At 36.4% G+C, this 20,785-nt stretch overlaps 2 pseudogenes; both read left to right on the top strand.

Moving 5' to 3' along the window:
• The first annotated feature begins 4,533 nt into the window (after positions 1-4,533).
• LOC123252593 lies at positions 4,534-8,450 on the top strand (annotated as a pseudogene).
• A 7,850-nt stretch (positions 8,451-16,300) lies between these two features.
• Positions 16,301-19,961, top strand: LOC123253105 (annotated as a pseudogene).
• The last annotated feature ends 824 nt before the right edge of the window (positions 19,962-20,785 follow it).

Genomic DNA, 20,785 nt, shown 5'->3' with positions numbered 1-20,785 from the left:
TGATTGTTTCTATGATTTCTTCTTTGACAAATTGGTTTTGGAGAATCATATTATTTAATTTCCAATTAGTTTTTTATTTGCCTGTCCAGGTGCCGTTGCTAATTATTATTTTTATTGCATTATGATCTGAGAAGGTTACATTTATTATTTCTGCTCTTTTGCATTTGTTTGCAATGATTCTATGCCCTATTACATGGTCAATCTTTGTGAATTACCATGTGCAGCTGAAAAGAAGGTGTATTCCTTTTTATCCCTATTTATCTTTCTCCACATATCAATTAAATCTAATTTTTCTAGGACTTCATTCACCTCTCTTACCTCTTTCTTATTTATTTTTTGGTTTGATTTATCTAGATCTGAAAGAGGAATATTTAGATCTCCCACTAGTATGGTTTTACTATCTATTTCCTTCTTGAGCTCTGCCAGTTTCTCCTTTATGAATTTGGATGCTATGCCACTTGGTGCATACATATTGAGCAGTGTTATTTCCTCATTGTTTATACTGCCTTTAATCAGGATGTAATGACCTTCCCTGTCTTTTTTAATCATATCTATTTTTACTTTGGCTTTGTCAGAAATCATAATAGCCACTCCTGCTTTTTTTTCCCATTTGACGCCCAAACGATTTTGCTCAAGCCCTGAACCTTAGACTTGTGTATGTCCACTCGCCTCACATGTGTTTCTTGTAGACAACATATGGTAGGATTTGGGTTTCTCATCCACTCTGCTATTTGCTTCCGTTTTATGAGCGAGTTCATCCCATTCACATTCAGAGTTATAATTATAAGTTGTTCATTTGCTGACATTTTTGTATCCTTCCCTATTCCTACCCCTTCTTCTTAAACTATTTCCTTTTAAACCCGTGGTTTGCTATTAAGCCACTATCCCTTATCCCCTCCTTTGATTAACTTCCCTTTCCACCCCCAACCTTATTATTCCCCTCTTTTTGTTTTTAACAGCCTAATGAATTTCCTCCCCCTTCTTCTCCCCTCCCTTTTTTGACCTCCCCATTCCCCTGCTCCCCTTGATTTATCCCTTCTGACTTTCTCAGTAGGGTTAGATAAGAGTTTTACATCCCAATGGATAGTATAGCTACTCTTCCCTCTCCGGGTTGATTACACTGAGAGTAAGGTTTAAATATTACCTCTTAATGCTCTCTTCCTCTCCTTCTTATAATAGTCCCCTCTCCTTCCCATGCCCTCTTTGTTTGTAATATAATATCCTATTTTTCTTATTCTTTCATTTCTCTTGGTGTCCCCTTCTATTCACCCCCCTCTTTTATACCCCTCATATCATCTTAGACCATTTAGTATTCCACCCTCCCTATGAATTATTCTTCTGATTACTATAATAGTGAATACTATGATAGTGAATAGAGTTCACTACAGAGAATTATACATAACATTTCTCCACATAGGAATACAGATAATTAGTTCTTACTGAGGCCCTTAAAAAGGCAAATTTAAAAATTATGAGTTTTCTTTCTTTCCCCTCTGTTTCTTATTTACCTTTTCATGTTTCTCTTGATTTTTGTGGTTGGATATCAAACTTTCCATTTAGCCCTGATCTTTTCTGTGAAAATACTTGGAAATCTTCAATTTTGTTGAATGCCCATACTTTCCCAGTTCTAAAGATATTTTGAATAATGTAGCTTAAATGGCAATTTCTGTATGAAAAGAGTCTTAAATGGAACATTGTTTTAAGAGATCAAACTCCACATGCCCACAAAATTGGCCATGTTGCAAGAAAACTTGTGGCTTATTACAAAAAAAAGAAAAGAAAAAAGAAAAGAAGGGCCATTCCTCAAATTAATAAACAGTATATATTTAAAGCCATCAGCAATTACAATCTGCAATGGGCACAAGTTCAAAGCCTTCCCAACAAGATCAGGAATGAAGCAAGAATGCCCACTATTACCACTATTATTTAATATTGTATTAGAAATGCTAGTGGTAGCAATTAGAGAAGAAAAAGAAATTGAAAGGATTAAAGTAAGCAATGAGGAAACTAAGTTATCCCTTTTTGCAGATGACATAATGATATACCTAGAGAATCTGAGAAAAATCAACTAAAAAGCTAGTAGAAATAATTAATAATTTTAGCCATTACAGAATACAAAATAAACCCACATAAATCATCAGCATTTCTAAATATTTCCAACGAAACCCAGAAGCAAGAGTTAGAAAGAAAAACTCCTTTTAAAATCACTCCAGACAATATAAAATATTTGAGAATCTATCTGCCGAGACAAACTCAGGAATTATATGAACATAACTACAAAACACTTTTCACATAAATAAAACTAGATCTAAACAATTGGAAAAATATTAATTGCTCATGAGTAGGATGAGCTAATATAATAAAAATGAAAATCCTACCTAAACTAATTTACTTAGTAAGTGTCAAAGCTATCAAACTACCAAAAAACTTTTTATAGAATTAGAAAAAAGTGTAACAAAGTTCATCTAGAAGCAAGAAAATCAAGGGAACTAATGAAAAAAATGTGAAGGATGGGGGCCCAGAAGTATCAGATCTTAAGCTGTACTACAAAACAATATGGTACTGGCTAAGAGATAGAAAGGTGGATCAATGGAATAGACATCTCAAGTGTTATATGGATACTGTTATAGGATAATGGGATAGCCCAAGGTCCTCTGATGGTATGAGGAGCTGAAACTGAGTGAGTGTGGGAATCCCTAGGTGACCACTAAGTTGTGATGGTGAACACCAAGAACCCCACAGGAATATTTGTGAATCAACTATACACCCAGCTCCAATAAAACAGTGTCCCAGGAATAAGTGATCAAATAAAAGACTGTGGGTTAGATAACACAGCTTCTTTGACTGCTTATCCTGGCTGCAAAATGACAGATAACACTAGTGACTGGGGCTTAACTTTAGTTAAAGTAATCCCTCTTCCTTCAGATACCCAAAGATATGTTTGATAATCCTTAGGGTAATGATGACATCCACCTCAGTAGGTTTCAAGATTTAATAACAACAGACTTAGGGCAAGGGACAGGGACTGAGGGAAAGAAGTGTGAGGGAAAGCTTGACTAAAGCTAATGATCAGGTGATTCTAATTGAAGGTAGTCAGGTTTGAGATTATCAGCTGGAGAGGTTTGTCCTCTCAGTTGCAACCCAGGCTCCTTAACCTGAACCAGATTGTTTGATGGTATTTATATTGCTTATTCCTTGATTATGATTGATTAGGATGTATAGTACAGATTGACACAGAAGTTGAGGTAATGATTAGAACTGGATGCAGGTATCCTGAGTTGATTTGGCCTACCTCAATTCCCAATTAACCTCCCACCAAAAATCCTTTCTCCAAACTGAGAGAGCTTTTGGTTCAAAATTCTGCTCTTATAGTCTGCCAGCAACTGCCTCTCCCATGCTGGCTCATGGCAAGCTTCGTTGGTTCCAAGTTCTAAACTGCTAAGTGTCAATCATTCTGCTCTCCATTTTGCATAGCAGAAATGATATTACAGAAGCTACTGTCTGATAAACCCAAAGATCCCGACTTTTGGAACAAGAACTCACTATTTGACAAAAACTGCTGGGAAAATTGGAAAACAGTATGGAAAAAATTGGGTTTAGATCAACATCTTACACAAAGATAAATTTAAAATTGTTAAATGAGCTATATATAAAGAGTAAAATGACAAATAAACTAGGTGGACACAGAATGGTATACCTGTAAGATATATGGGAAAAGAAGGAATTTAAGACCAAGCAAGAGATAGAGAACATTACAAAATATAAAATTAATAATTTTAATTATATTAAATTAAAAAGGTTTTGTACAAAAGACAATGCAACCAAAATTAAAGGGGAAACAACAAACTGGAGAAAAGAAATTTATGACAAAATACTCTGACAAAGGTATAATTTCCAAAATATATAAGGAACCATGTCAAATGTACAAAAAATTCAAGCCATTCCCCAATTGACAAATGGTTAAAGAGTATGAATAGGCAGTTTTCAGATGAAGAAATCAAAACTATCAATAATCACATGAAAAAGTGTTCTAAATCTCTTCTAATTGGAGAAGTGCAAATCAAAACAGCTCTGAAGTACCACCTCACATTTAGCAGATTAGCCAATATGAAAGTAAAGGAAAATAAAAAAAGTTGGAAGGGATATGACAAAATTGGGACCAAAATACACTATTGGTTGTGATGAGATTAAATCTACCCTGCCTATCTTTACATTTAATCACTGTGATAATGAGATTAAATCTACCCTCCAAGTGCTTAGATTTAATCACCAAAAGTGAGAATATCTCCAATTTTGGGAGGTCCACAACCCAAATGTGTTACAATGAGTGCCCCCTAGGCACTTTTACTGACATTTAGCAGTATATGCTTGTTAATATCCTGACAAAAAACATTTCTCTCAGCAAGCAAAAAAATAAAAAAAAAATCTCTTTTCAGCTCCCTGCAAATGTTCCTTTGGAAATTCTCATTAACTAATATTTATTGTCAACAGAGATTTTCATCTTAGTCAAAAGTTCATTCCTCAGTCAGACACATCTCAAATTCCCCTTGTAGTTAATTGTTTCTTTTGCAGACAGTGACATAATGATGATAGCTCTTGGGGGAAATGAGCTCAGACTCTGTTGTCCCTATAACTCCAGCCCCAGATATGCCCACTACACAGAGGTACAGGTTTCTGCAGCTCCATCTCCTGCTGTGACAGCAGAGAGCAGTCTGGTGAGTGATACTGGTAGGTCTTCCTCTCAGAGTCAGGGATTGGTAAAGAAACCCTTCCAGGAGTCAAAGATGCATCACTGAGTGTTGGAATCAGGTAGAAAAGATGCCTAAGTAGAAGAGTGATATTTTGAGGACAAAGGAAGGAAATTCTGCTGATTCTAGGTCCATCCTGGCTGGGCTTGGGACTCAAAAGACACTCAGATTCTCTTCTCCCTTCTTTTAGTTCCTCTTCACCCCACTCTACATCAGTGTCATCATCCAATATGATGCAGTACTCTGCTGTATATTTTAGTAGAATGAAGAGATAGAGAACACATGTTTGGCATGAACTCTCTTTCTTTTTATGTTAATTTATTTTTTTATTTAGAATAGTTTTCCATAGTTACTTGATTCATGATTCACTCCCTCTTTTCTCCCCAATCCAGGAACTGATGAGCAATTGCACTGTTTTTTACATGTATGATTGTTCAAAACCGATTTCCATATTATTAATGTTTGCAGTAGAGTGATCTTTTAATAACAAAACCCTAATCATATCCCTATCAAACTAAATAATCGATCATATGTTTTTCTTCTGCGATGAACTCTCTTCTCCAGCATCTTCTGTATGTCAGTGTGGCACCATAAACTGTCAGCTTGCTATTTATTCAAGGCCTTTTAGGCTTTAAAGATGTCCCCTCCAAATCTCCAGTTTTCTTTTCTGCCCCTACCCAAGAATCTCCCTGGCTCCTATACATTTAATGACAGTCAAAAAGTAATAATGTGTTTCCTTTGATATTCTACAAATGTCTCTTTAGAAAAATGACTAAAAACAATGGGAAGAGCCCTTCTGGGGAAGTCAGAGAACATAGGACCAAAGGTTTGTCTTGAACTGGGGGCAAGTCAATTTCACATTTTGCCTTAATTTCCTCACTGTAAAAAAATCTGACAAGATACTAGGACAGATCATTTTCCTGATGAAGTAAAGAATCAAGTTTGGGGTTATTGCTTTTTTCTATTTTTAACTCAGGCTTCTTGAGCAACACAGATTATTGCTCTGCAACTCACCATGTCTGCCAAATTCTCCCTATTCAGTTAGGAGTTTATAGGGGCAGAAACCCATGTATACAAATCATCTTTTCTCTATGGTCTATTCAACATGCCATAGCCAGAAGGTATGGAAACAGACATAGAATTAGACTAAATTGTTTGTTCATATAATAAGAATTATTAGGATTAGAGAATACTATTCTAATATTCCATTCTATAAAGAATAATATCCTAAGAATAGAATGATCAGAATATCTATGGAATAAAAAAACAGCAACACATCTTTATTTGAAAACATTGTTATCTTTCATTTCAATGTGTGTGGAGGTTAAGTGGTATTTTTTCTAATTCTGAATCCTCTTAACATCACAGATTATCAAGAAAGAAAAGAAGAAAAGAACTAAATAAGTATTTATTAAACATCAACTATATGGCAGGTATTTTGATTATAAGTACTTTATTGATATTATCTCATTTGATCTTCAGAACAACTCTACAACAAAAGTACTTTTATTATCCTTGTGTACAAGTGAGGAAAATGAAGTGAGCAGAAGTTGAGTAACTAGCTCAGGACCCAAACCCACAGAAAACTAAATATAAGAGGGTGAATTTGAATTCAGATCTTCCCAACTCTAAGCATTACACTGTCTCTAATTACATTGAAAAATAAGGTGTATAGAATTCTTCAAAAAATTATGACCACATTTTTAATAGAAATGGAAAAAGAACAAGGTAAGTGGCATAGTATCCCAAGATGCTAAAATTTAGAACATGTAAATTGCATGTCTAGTCCTTTGGTTGATAGAAATTAGACATGTTCGCTTCCTAGTTTTATTGACCTGAGTTTGTGATTTCATGGGCTCAAGAAATTCTTAGTGTAGAAATACCCTCTCCCTATTTAGATCAGTCATTTTCCAGCATCTGGGAGTTGCCTAGAACTCTGAGAGGGTAAGTGCATCACCCAGAGTCACAAAAACAAGACTTGACCCTAGATTGAATTAACACCAAGGACAATCCTCAATTATTGTTTTTGCTAGATTATCTCTCAACACCTAGGTGGTAGGAACAACTACTAGAAACAGAAATTACTAGCTAAGTTGTCTCCTTCCCAACCAGCATGCCTTCTATTTTTTTAATTGTTAATATTTAAAATATTTTTCCATGTTTACATATTTCATTTTATTTCCCTTCCCTGTTCCCTCCCAGATCCAATAAGCATTTCCAGTGGGTTATACAAATGTTATCACTTGTACTTACTTCCATATTATTCATTTTTCCATACACATTGTAACAAGCAATGTTTACATGGTAAAAAGGAAATGATTAACACAGACCTTAAGTGATCACAATATAATCTGCCATACATCAGTGATTTATCAAGTGTATTTTGTGCAGGAGTCTGAGAGATGGAGGGAGTCTGAGAGATAGAGAGATACAACACAAGTGTCTACCTGGGTTTCTAGGGGTAGTGAACACAAGCATAATCTAGATGCAGAAGGAGAGAAAGGAGGGGGAATGTGGCTGGGGACTTTCTACTCTATGTGCCTAAGCCTTGCAGTGGGTCTTTGGACTTAAGTGTCTCAGTCACCTACACCACCTAACTGCTATGCCTCCTTTGATATCTTCTTATCTATATACCTTACACATCTATATTCTTACACTTGTGTTCATCATGGAAATTTTCCTCTTGTATAATGCTATTGGGAAATTCTCACTGAAAAATTATATTCTCCTGTGTTTTTCCCCAGTTCATTTAGAATCAGACCACAAAGCCCTCAAGACCCCCAAGAAATGACATCTCATAAAGAAGGCCTGGAGATTGTCTACTTGATGGTACTTCTGTTTGGAGTCCTGGAGAACATATTCCTTCTTTATCTATATAGCCTTAATTTTATCACTGGTCACAGAAAAAGACCTATAAATCTGGTAATCATCAATTTGGCCTTTGCTCATATTTTGATGATACTTTTCAGAGGTATCCCCATGATAATAAATAATTGGGGATGGAGACTTTTCCTAGATGACACAATGGGTAAAATCTTAACTTACATTATAAGAGTGACTCGGGGCATTTCTCTTTGCAACACCTGTCTTCTGAGTGTCTTCCAGGCCATCACCATCAGTCCCAGCAATGTAAAGTGGACAAAGATCAAAAAGAGAGCACCAAAGTATATTCTTCTTTGCTGCCTCCTGAGTGGGATTTTCAACTTTCTGCTGAATATTATTGGGCCTCTGAATATGAGTAGTTTCAGGAATTGCACTGAGGAAAGATGGAGGATTGGACATATTTTTTTTGGCTTTCATGCCATAAATGTCATAAAAATTTTAATTTGGGAGTCAGTGGTTGATGCTCTGTTTCTGAGTCTCATGATCTGGTCAAGTAGCTATATGGTGCTTGTCCTGCACAGACACAACCAGCAAGTCCAACATATTCACAATATCAGCCTCTCCCCTAGAACCTTCCCTGAGATCAGAGCCACAAAAGCCATCCTGATGCTGGTGGTCACCTTTGTCTGCTTTAACTCAGCCAGTTCCTCTTTTATAATTTATATTTCTTTTGCTAGAATAACCAGACACTGGGCACTACGTTTCACTGTTGTACTTTCATTGTTTTATCCAATAGTCAGCCCTTTGATGCTGATCAGCATTGATACCCAGATACCCAAGTCTTTTGGTATTCTTTTAGCTTTGAAGATATCCTTTTAGTGAGGACTCTCTAGTTGGGATGTACTACTGAGGAAAAAGGAAAGAATTGAGCATAAAGGAGAAGAGACCAGTGTATAAACAGCATCACAAAATTGGCTCAAAATGGATAAACAACCTAAATATAAAAGGCCACATCATTTTTGAAAAGCTGGATGACAATGAGAGAAGGAACTTTTCATAACTATGAACAAAAGGAAGAATTCTTAGCAAAACAAGAGACAGAGTTAATCACAGAAAACAAAATATTTCAATCATATTTGAATTAAATTCAAAACTTTTCCATGAAAAAAAATAAATAAAAATTAATGAGACCCTTAAGACTCTAAATTCAAATTTGTTGGTGGGGGGGAGGATTTATACCAAATGTCATTGAGTTTGATATCTAACATATTTAGGGAACTGAAATAATTATATAAAAACAACATATTTTTCTGTGTTGATTAGTGGTCAAAGGATAATGTAAAAATGAGATTCTGGGTTCATCATTTCTCTGTGACTTAGTACATGGTTTGTTTGTTTTTTTGTAAAAACAATGTATACTGAGTAATATCCATATTTTTCATATTTTCTCCTGTAGAGAAATCATGTGTTTCAGCTCTTAAATTCCCAACCATTTCTTCAGTCTTACAATTTTTTTTCATTTATCTTGCTCTTAACATTTTTCTAGTTCTAAACAGATGAACATTTCTATCCCTAAGAGTCTTTACTAACAAAAAACTTAGAATGAATGAACTGAACATAAAATTTTAATTATAAAATCATGAAGTACAAAATAAGCACAATGGAGAAATCCTGAAAATGTCAGAAATAAATCAAAAATAGAAAACTAAAAGCTACAAAATTTATAAATGAAACTAAAAAACTAATAGCTGGCATTTACATTGTGCCTACTATGTACCAGGCATTGTGTGAAATACTTTACAAATATTATGTGATTTGATCCTCACAACAACCCTGAGAAGAGAACCCTGCTATTATTATCCCCATTCTACATTTGAGGAACTGAGGAAAGCTGAGATTAAAGGATGTGATTATAGTCACACAGATATTGTACATCTGAAGTTGAATTTGAACTTAAATCTCACTAATTCCAGACACAACATGCCAAGAATAATTTTCAAAAATAAGTTCCTACTGAAAAAGTAATGAAACCCTTAGAAAACTCCGGTGACTTTACAAAGAATATAATCAAGATAAAAAGTCACTTTTCTATATAGCAATAACAAAATCAAGGAGAAAGTCATGAAAGGAAAACTCAATTCAAAATAGTTGCATAATGGAAAAAATTCTTGTGACAAACTGTCAAAATGAACTAAAGAGGTATAAATACAGTTACAGAACACCCATTTCAAAAATAAAAGATGACCCATAATCAGAGACATATTCAATGTTGAGGATTATGTTATTCCAATGTATAATGAAAATTATAATACTAGCAAAATTAATTTACAAATTTAGTTTTATGCCAATTTTACTATGATGGCAATATTTTATAAAATGGGACAAGATAATAAAATCTCTTTGGAGAAACAAAATACCTAGAATCTCAAAGAAAATACAACATATGATAATGAAAAAAGTATAGGTGCTCCAATACTAAGATTATACTATGAAACTGTAATTATCAATGTCATTTTAAAATAAAAGAGAAAGTTGTTCAATGGAATCATATGGATAAATCAGAATAAAAAACAAATTGACCTAATAATATGCTAATCAGTAAATCCAAGAATATGAACTACTCGGTGATGAACTTCCTTTTAGGTTAAATGGCTAAAAAAACTTGAGGGTACATGACAGAAATTAGGTTTATAATAAAACCAAATATCACATTCCATGATGACCTCAAAGTAAACACTTGGCATGAATATTAATTATTCTAACAGAAAAAATAGAAGAGATGAAGTTAAGTTGTCTTTCATTGTTCATGGCTGAGAGGTAAATTCTTAAACAAGGCATAGAAATTTTCAATAGAAAAAATAAATTCAGTTACGTCACAAACATATATATATACATATATATACATATACATATATACATATATACATATATATACATGTATATACACATATACATGTGTATATATATATATATATAGTAGGATAAGCTAGATAGACAACAAAGAAAGGTAGGGGAAAAGCCCCTTTCAAACATTTAAATGGAAAAGGCTATGAACAAAAATTCTCAAAAGAATTACCAACTACCAACTACTAAAATTAATATGAAAGATGTGGCAAATCACTTATAATAAGAGAAAAAAACTTAAAACAACTTTGAGATTTTACTTCAATTCCAAAATGTTGACAAGATAAATAAAGATGGAATTACCTAATGTTTGAGGAGGTGTAAAAAAGCAAACACAATATTGTTGGTAGAGTTGTGGAAATGGTCTAACAATCTGAAGCATAATTTGGAATTATGAGAAACAAGTAAATGAATTAATTTTACTCTCCCTTTTACCAAGAGACATCTCTTAAGGATTTATCCCAATGAGATCAATAACAAAAAGAAAAGTGTCATATACAGCACATCAGAATATTTATATCTGGTAAATCTTGAAGCAATAAGGAATGGAAACAAACTCAATGCCCAACAATTAGACAACGGCTAAACAAAGTATATGTGTATGTATGTACAGGTACATATACATACATGCATATGCAGGAATATTTTAAATATAATGGAATATTACTAAACTCTTAGAAATTTTAAATATAATTATGACACAGAAATGTGGCAAACACATAAAAAGTAAGCAAATTAAAGTAAGAAGAATCAGGAGAGCCAAATGACCCCAAAATTGTAAATAGAAAAAAAATAGCATTGATAGGAATTGAAATTAAGTTCTGTGAAATAATCATGACAAAGATTGCTCACAAAACATAGATTTACAAAGACATTTCCAATATTTCATTTAGGAAGTGAGAACTATGAGTACATAATATACTAAATATAGGTTTTGGGGAAATTTTCCATAGTTTTGCCGAATTTTTTTTTAAACCCTTGTACTTTGGTGAATTGTCTCATAGGTGGAAGAGTGGTAAGGGTGGGCAATGGGGGTCAAGTGACCTGCCCAGGGTCACACAGCTGGGAAGACCTCCTGTCTCTAGGCCTGACTCTCACTCCACTGAGCCACCCAGCTGCCCCCAGTTTTGCCGAATTTTTAATTTTTTTTTATTTTTTGCTACAAGAGTTAACTTTCTGAAAAGGAAAATGAGAAATATATTTGAAAAGATAAGTGATCTAAAAATAAAAATCAATCATTTAGAGGAGGAATTGAAGTAAATGAAGAATAACTAGCTATTGGGAAGACATTCAGTGCTCTAGGTTAGGCCATCTCGTGATACAAAATTTTCATACTAGCTAAAATAATTTATAGATTTGGTGCTAGTCCATTTAATCCATGAAGGGGGCACTATGTTGAGCTAGAAAAACACTGTAAAGTAGTAAAATCACATAGAGAAGCACAAGATTTAGAATCTAGAGGGAAAATACTCACAAAAAATAGGAATGGAGATTAGATACCATTTTTAGAATTCAAATCATAGTATAAAGCTATAATCAACACTGCTTTGCACTAACTGAATGTAGAAAAGCATTTCAGAGGACCAATATTGAAGATTAAATGTCTGTAACCCCTCCCTTTTCTCTCTCCTCTCCCGCTTTTGTTCGATAAACTTGTCTTTACTCAAACTATACTTTTCCTCTTCTTCAAGTGATTATTAATAAAACTTATGAAATATAATATTTGGAGTTATTGGATATTAATTTTAATCTTATATTTCTGGCAACCACCAAAGTTGGAAAAAAAATTCTCAATGTTTTTGTTTTTGTTTTTGTTTTTTAAGAAAACCTTTGAATAAAGAATACAGAATAGATAAATTCTGCAAAGTCCAGCTTCTCTCCTGCTGCTTCTGGTTCCCCTGCAGCTTGCTCCCGCCAGGTTTGTTGTTGTTGTTGTTGTTGTTTGCTTGTTTGTTTTTTGCTGGCCACCCCAACTGCCTGCCTGCTTTCCATTTTGGTTTGGGTGACTTAGCCTGAGGCTCCTTGCCTAAAGGGATAAGCCCAGGCCTCCAGAGTACTGTTGATTCCCCCCATGTTCCTATGAGGAGGGTGAGATCTAAATCCCTTTTTCCCTTGTTTGCTGCAGCTTCCCAAGCCAAGTTTTTTTTCAAGAGCACCCCTTCTACACTGCCCACTCCCAACCCCATCTAGCTTCTAAGCTGATTTTTAAGCTTACCTGGGAGGTTTTCACACTCCTGACTGTGGGGGTGGGGACTGAGGTATCATGGAGCCATTGGTTTTACCCCTATGGAGGGGGAACAGACAGAACTCTTCTCCCAAACATTCCTTGTGAAACTTTTACTCATAGGCATTAAATACTAGGGTAGCACCACCTACAGAAAGGAAGTAGAGATAGCAAGCATGGCCCAGTTTCCTGCCTATCTCAAACAGCTTCCATTTCCAGAGCTCATGCAGCTTACAGGTTTAGGGTGTCTTTTCTTAATTCTGTTCCTGTGGGTTCTTGTACTGATTGGATACCTAGCAGTTGACAGCTTGAGTAATCTCAAGATTTAGAGGGGAGATTCATCTCCCTATACCTCCTTGTCATTTTGGCTGGCTTAGTCTCTGCAACACATCCGATATGGGATTCTTCCACTCTATGCCCAGTGCGAGTATGGGGAACCCAAGAAGTGTGACCAAAGGAATCTAAATGAATGATGATACTTGGGAAAGGAAGGAACCTTAATCAGTCTGGAGGAGTCTGAGGTTTTCAGCCAGATCTCCAACTTCAAGTTCAAAGGTAAAAGAATTGGTCACAGGAAGTTCTTGTCACTTTTAAAAACCATTCCTTTCGTAACTTCCTTTGCCTTCCTTCCACTTTATGTGGAACAATTATAGCTATATTTTTCCTTAGGACTGCCCATTTTTAGATTTAATCACCAGAAGCATATACACTCCACTTGTCCCTAAGTGGGGGAGGTCTGTGACCCATGTATGCAATAGTGGGTGATGAATCAGAATTGAGTAACTAGAAGCAAGAAAATCAAGGAAACTAATGAAAAAAATGTGAAGGATGGGGGCCCAGAAGTATCAGATCTTAAGCTGTACTACAAAACAATATGGTACTGGCTAAGAGATAGAAAGGTGGATCAATGGAATAGACATCTCAAGTGTTATATGGATACTGTTATAGGATAATGGGATAGCCCAAGGTCCTCTGATGGTATGAGGAGCTGAAACTAAGTGAGTGTGGGAATCCCTAGGTGACCACTAAGTTGTGATGGTGAACACCAAGAACCCCACAGGAATATTTGTGAATCAACTATACACCCAGCTCCAATATAACAGTGTCCCAGGAATAAGTGATCAAATAAAAGACTGTGGGTTAGATAACATAGCTTCTTTGACTGCTTATCCTGGCTGCAAAATGACAGATAACTCTAGTGACTGGGGCTTAACTTTAGTTAGAGTAATCCCTCTTCCTTCAGATACCCAAAGATATGTTTGATAATCCTTAGGGTAATGATGACATCCACCTCAGTAGGTTTCAAGATTTAATAACAACAGACTTAGGGCAAGGGACAGGGACTGAGGGAAAGAAGTGTGAGGGAAAGCTTGACTAAAGCTAATGATCAGGTGATTCTAATTGAAGGTAGTCAGGTTTGAGATTATCAGCTGGAGAGGTTTGTCCTCTCAGTTGCAACCCAGGCTCCTTAACCTGAACCAGATTGTTTGATGGTATTTATATTGGTTATTCCTTGATGATCATTTGAAAAGAATGAATAACACAGCTTTACACAGAAGTTGAAGGTAGTGGTAGTGATTAGAACTGGTTGCAGGTATCATGAGTTGATTTGGCTTACCCCAATCCCAACCAACCTCCCACCATAAATTGCTTCTCCAAATTGAGAGCTTCTTGTTCAAAATTCTGCTTTTTATAGTCAACCAGTAACTGACTCTCCTTTGCTGGCTCATGGCAACCTTGGTTGTTTCCAAGTTCTAAACTGCTAAGTGTCATTCATCCTGCTCTCCATTTTGCATAGCAGAAATGATATTACACTTCACATGTAAGGATAGGATTTGTGAAAGGGGGATGGTACAAAAGGAGCCAGAGAAGAAGTGTCTGACAGTTGGTGACAGTTACTGACATTTGAGACCAAAGAGGATTTTGGGAAATTCTTTGGAGGAGGAAAGAGGAGGAAAAGAGTTCTGGCAGAGGACGTCCCAGCTTGGATCCTTTCCTGAAGGCTTCCTGAAGATCTTTCTTTGGATATAGAAACCCTGATTCCCTGGTCAAAGTTTCCATCTCACACAGCAAGACTTCAATAATTCAATTCGAAAAGTGTTTGGACTACATTTTGAGAACAATCTCTTAGTCTCCTTCTCCCATTACCCAACCTTGCTGAGAGACCCTTTCCAGTCTAACTTAAAATTATAGAAAAGGATAGAAACAGTGAAATAGAAATAGAAGGAGAAGGGGAAGGGGAGAAGTTTAGAAGTGGGAACCATTGGGTTTCCCACCTAACTGACAGACCCCATAGAAATAGAGAAGAGGGCACCCCAAAATCCCTTTGCCCTTCACCCCTTTCCCCAACCCCTGAGTTGCAAATAATAAAAGACATTCATTAGTCAGATAGCATTTCCAGAGTGCCTGAGAGACAACAAGGGAGAGGGGAACCACAGCTTAGTCTGGCTGCCTCCATCTTGGAGCCAGACCACCATCTGTGAAGTTGACTGACCTCGGGGGAGGTTTGTGTGAACACCACCCTCATTCAAAATCGGACATGGGTACTATATACCTCATCTTATAGGGAAGCCTTGCCTCCAACTCCTGTGGGGTGGCATGACCATCCAGGTCACCCAGTTTTGGGGTGACACCCCCTCAAAGTCTCCTAGTATATTTGATGTGAAGGGAGAGCTAGAAGAGAGTCTCACTTGATAGACTTTCTCTCTCTCCCCTCTATCATAAAACCAGTCACTGGCTCTCATTATTCTTACACACATCACCTGGTACAGGAGACCTAGGGACTGAATATCTGAACATCCTTATTCTTGGGCAAAGATGATAGAATGGAAACATTGGCCTATAGTATCCCATATATAGAAGTTACAGAACTCATATTCAGACCATAATCCATCAATACCATTGCTGCAATCCCACCATCCTGTCAATAAGAAAATTTTACGTTATTGTGCCCAGTCTTTTTTGCTATAGGAACATAATCAATCTGGAATATACAAAGTAGTACAACAAAGGAACCTACTTGGCCCTTATAAAAATGACAGTGATTCCTATAAGAGATCAGCAGGATCCCCAGAAGCCCAGGACAAGGCTCTTTAAAAAACATTACACAAGAATCCCAGACTTATTCTTTCTTATTTGTGTTAATTGGAACAGTTTCAAAGATGTTAAGAAGAGGTGATTTTTTTCTACTTTTGATGTAAGTATTTAGACCATAGAAACTGGCAAATTCTACTAATTATTGTTTGATTTATCATTATATTGTTTATCTAGGCTTAGGAAAGAAGTGGAGAAAACCTGAAAGAGTGCCAGAAGCACATTTTTTTTCCAGAGCATTATTTGTTTTCACATTTAGGAGCACAGTCTTGCCATGATCTTAACAAAATTAAACTTTTATTTTTCCTCTCAACAAGCATAGGGAAAGTCTCTTTTGAGATCTTACAAATACTCCTTTGGAGATTCTCATTAATCAATACTTTTTGTTGACAGGAATTTTCACCTGAGACAAAAACTTGTTTCTTATTCAGAGACCCCCCCAAATTACCCCTGTAATGAATTGTTTCTTTTGTAGACAGTGAGATGATGATAATAGCTCTTGTGGGAAATGAGCTCAGACTCTGCTGATTCTATAACTCCAGCCCTGATAAGTCACCACACAAATAGGCACCAATTTCTGCAGTTCTGTTCCTTGTGCTGACAACAGAGAACAAGCTGGTAAGTGATTCTGGGTGATCTCAGCCTCAAAAACAGAGGTTTTCAGAGAACCCCTTCCAGAATTCAGAGACTAGGATTCTGGGTCTCTGAGTGTTGGAATAAGTTAGAAAAGATGGCCAAATAGGAATGGTGATTTTGGGGGGCACAGGAAAGTTATTGTGCCTGTTCTAGGTCCATCTCAGCTGGGTTGGAAGCTCAAGATACTTATGTTCTCTTCTCTCTTCCTTTAGTTCATTATCATCCTTTCTTCATTACTGTCTTCACAAACTATGATACAACACTCTCATATGTATTTTGGTAGGATGAAGAGACGAGACGGAGAGCTCATGTCTAGCAAGAGGCATACTCACTTTCTTTTCCAGAATTTGATCTATGTCAATGTGGCAACTATAAAGGGCCAGATTGTTGTGGACGCAGGGCCTTTGAGACTTCATAAATATCTCCTCCATATCCTTCTGTTTTCCTCTCTCCCTATCCATAACCCTCTCTACCTCCTAGGTATTTAATGACAATTACAGAGTAATATTGTTTCCTTTTGTTAATTTGGAAATAACACAGAAGTACTAAAGTAGTCAGAATTACTGTTGAAAGCTATTCTACAGCTCCAGGAATCTGATACAGATGGCTTAGGTGAGAAAGGAGAAAGCTGAAGATGATCTGTCTGTCAGCTCATGGCTGCTGCAGCTCTTGACAGGGAGCCACAACCAGAACCTGGCTCAACAAACTTTTACAGGGTGTACACCCTGGGAGTCTGGGGACAGTATCACTGGGAGTGACACTGCACTAGATAACAACACCAAAGGACAAAAGAAATTGGGGTACTTATATGCCATTTCGAGGGACAGGGAAAGATGATTGACATTACCATGGCTATAAGGAAATGGAGTGTTCAAACTAAACTGAGAGGCTTGGGAAAGAAACCATAGCCAGAAGTAAGGGAATGGACTACTTACTAAAAAGGGTGTTTCCTGCCCAGGTGTGGGTCTTCTTGGGAAAGGATCTCTGATACAATGGGGGAAACTTCTATTTAGCATTTGCTGAAGCCTTCCAGCTCCACCTAAACCAGTATTATCATTTACTTTAAGGTCTATTGTTCAATTTGACTAGCAAATGGGAAAGTTCTCTCAGGGCATATTCTAATGGGAACAGGGATGAACTTGGGGTCTCCAGCTTACAAGTTAATCCTAAAACTTGGGGTTCTCTTAGATTCCATGTGGACACCCTTATATTCAGAAAATTTCACTCTATAAAGATAACAAAACACAGATGCTATCTTTCTGTCTGTCTCTCTGTCTATCCAGGCAGTGGCTATCTAGGCATCCTAGGTTAATGGGAAGAGCCTGTCATGGGAAGTCATAGAACCTGGAATCAAAGGCTTATCTCTAAACTGTTGGTAAGTTGGTTGCACATTCTGTACCTCAATTTTTTTGCTATAAAAATATCTGTCTTGAGATCCCTAAGTACATTTCTGATGGAGTAAGGGCTATGTTTTGGGAGTTTTGTTTTATTAATTTTATTTAGTGTTTTTTCTCCCTGGTTCCTTAGACAATACATAGATTGTGCCTTGGCAATTCACCACACTGCCCAAATTGTCCCTGCACAGAGTTGGGAGCTTCTGGGAGCACAAACCTATGGATCCAAATTGCCTTGGTATTTTCCTACAGTCTGCTCAACCTTCCATAACCTGTGGGGACAGGGGAGGAAAAGGAGTACCTACTGACTTAGAATTAACTATCTGTTTCATGAAATAATATTAGAGTGTGGATTTAAAAAGTCAGTCATCCATATCTTTGTTTGAAAACACCCTTCTCTTTTATTTCAATGTATTTGCAGATTTAGGGGTAATAAAGGACAGGATTTATTTCAAATGCTAGTTTCTTGAAGAGTACAAACTTTCAAGGAAGAAAGGAGGTTAGAAGGAAGAAAGTATTTCTTATCTGTCTACTATGTGCCAGTTTGGTCCACACCACAACCCTAGTATATAATGTACTATAGTTATGCTCATTTTGTGGATGTGGAAACTGAGACTAACAGAAGTTAAGTGATTTGTCCAAGGTCATATAGCTAGTCAACGTCTGAGGTGGGGTCTAAACTCCAGTTCCACCACCCTATTCACTGTACCATCTACATGCTTTTAGAAGCAATTGAAGTGGGGTACTACATAACATGAGTCCAGATACCCAGAAATCAAATAATTGGAACCATTATTTATTGATTAAAAAAGAAAATTAAAAAAACTTCCAGCTGGGACAGCCTACCCTAATGGAAGCTATACATACTCACATTATAAGGCAGCTTAAATAGTTTACAAGCTACAAGGCTATCCAGGTTCTTATTTGTCAAGAAGTCTCATCACAAACATAGGTAGTGATAAGTAGATATCACTCAGATCATTCAGGGGATATTTACTTTTCACATGTACCTAAACACTCATCCTAGTTAGCTTATATCTTTACCTTGCATTCCATCCTGACCTATTTGTTTGTACTTAAACACTCACCCAAAGTTAGCTATGTCCCTTTGTTGTCCATAGGGGAATTAGAAATTGAAAATAGAAAGGTCACAATTCACTGTGTTTCTCCTCAGGTTATTTTGGATCAGACAGAAAAGCTCTCCAAGACCCCCAGCTAATGAGTTCTCAGAAAGAAAGACTAGAGATTGTCTACTTCATTCTGCTTTTGTTTGGAGTCCTGGGAAATACATTCCTTCTTTCTCTCCATGCCCTTAAATTCATCACTGAGCACAGGAAAAGACTCATGAGCCTGATAATAATCAATATGGCCTTTGCTCATGTCTTGATGATTCTTTTCAGGGGCATTCACCTAATAATAAACAATTGGAGACAGACATCTTTACTAGATGACGCAATTGGTAAAATCTTTATTTACTTCATAAGAGTGACCCGAGGTGTTTCTCTTTCCAGCACCTGCCTCTTGGGTATCTTTCAGGCACTCACCATCAGTCCTAGAAGCCTTAATATCAAAACTAGAGCCCAAAAGTATATTCTTCTCTGCTGTGTCCTGAGCTGGATTTTCAATCTTCTTTTTGATATTACTTTGCCTCTGAATATGAATAGCCCAAGGAACAGCAGTAAAGAAAGATGGAGGATTGGGCATATTTCTTTTGACTTGCGTGCCATAAGTATAAAAATTTTAACTTTTGAGTCAATTGTTAATGCTCTGTTTGTGGCTCTTATGATCTGTTCCAGTGGTTATATGATGTTTGTCCTGTATAGACACAACCAGCAAGTCCAACACATTCACAACATCAAACTCTCCGCTAAGACCTCACCTGAGATCAGAGCCACCAAAGCCATACTGATGATGGTGACCACCTTTGTCTCTGTTAATTCAGCCAGTTCTCCTTTTGTAATTTATGAAGCTTCTACTAAAGAAACTAGACACTGGGCTTTACTTTTCACTGTACTGCTTTCTTTGTTTTATCCCATAGTTAGCCCTTTCATGCTGATCATCATGGACACCAAGATATCCAAGTCTTTTTGTTTTCTTTTAGGTTTCAATAAGTCCTTTCATAAAGGACATCCTTGCTGAGAAGAACTGCACATGAAGTGGGATTTTATCAACAACTAAAATAACATCACAAAATTAGTTCAAAATGGATAAGCAACTTAAATAGAAAAGGTCACATCAAAAAATTAGATGATAGTGTGAGAAGGAGCTTTTCAAAACTGTGGACCAAGGAAGAATTGTTATAAAAATGAGAGAGAGTTAGTCATAAATCAAAAACACTTGTAATCATGAAAATAAATATAACATGTAATAATTATAATGGCTACTTGTACTATTTATAAATTGATTTTGTTAAATAATATTAGTAAAAAAATTGTTGTGATCTCTGTTTATAAAATTAACTCTTAAGTCACAGGGATGATAGTAGCTTTTAACAATTTAATTTAATATAAATATAGTAAAAGAAAGAAATAAGGAAGGAAGTAGACAATTATTTCCTAGTCTACCACCCTACAGTCTGATTCATAGAATTTCAGCTCGTTCCTCTACAAGGTTCCAATCTCCATGTGGAAGTCTCTTCAGAACAAAGTCTTACCAGCCCATAAGGGTGTCTTCCACCTGAGCCACCAATGTCCAATGGAGCAGAAGAATCAATCCCAGAAAACTCACACCAAAGACCTTGATCTTCTCTACAGTCTCATATTTTATAACCCTTTTCTCCACCTCCCTTCCTGTCTCTCTGAGCTGGTCTATCTCATCTCAGAAACCAATCAAAATCTCTCTGAACTGGACCCGTAATCCTTACTTCCAGGTCATGTTCCTAGGGCTCTTAACCTGTGACCTCTGGAGCATTCCAGCCACATTAATGAGATGGGTCTGAAGAGAAGAAAGTTCACAACCCTAGG

Source organism: Gracilinanus agilis, chromosome 6 (genome assembly GCF_016433145.1).
Source record: "Gracilinanus agilis isolate LMUSP501 chromosome 6, AgileGrace, whole genome shotgun sequence".
Lineage (NCBI taxonomy): Eukaryota > Metazoa > Chordata > Mammalia > Didelphimorphia > Didelphidae > Gracilinanus > Gracilinanus agilis.
Note: the sequence above shows the minus strand (reverse complement) of the source record. Positions and strands in the feature narration are given on the sequence as shown.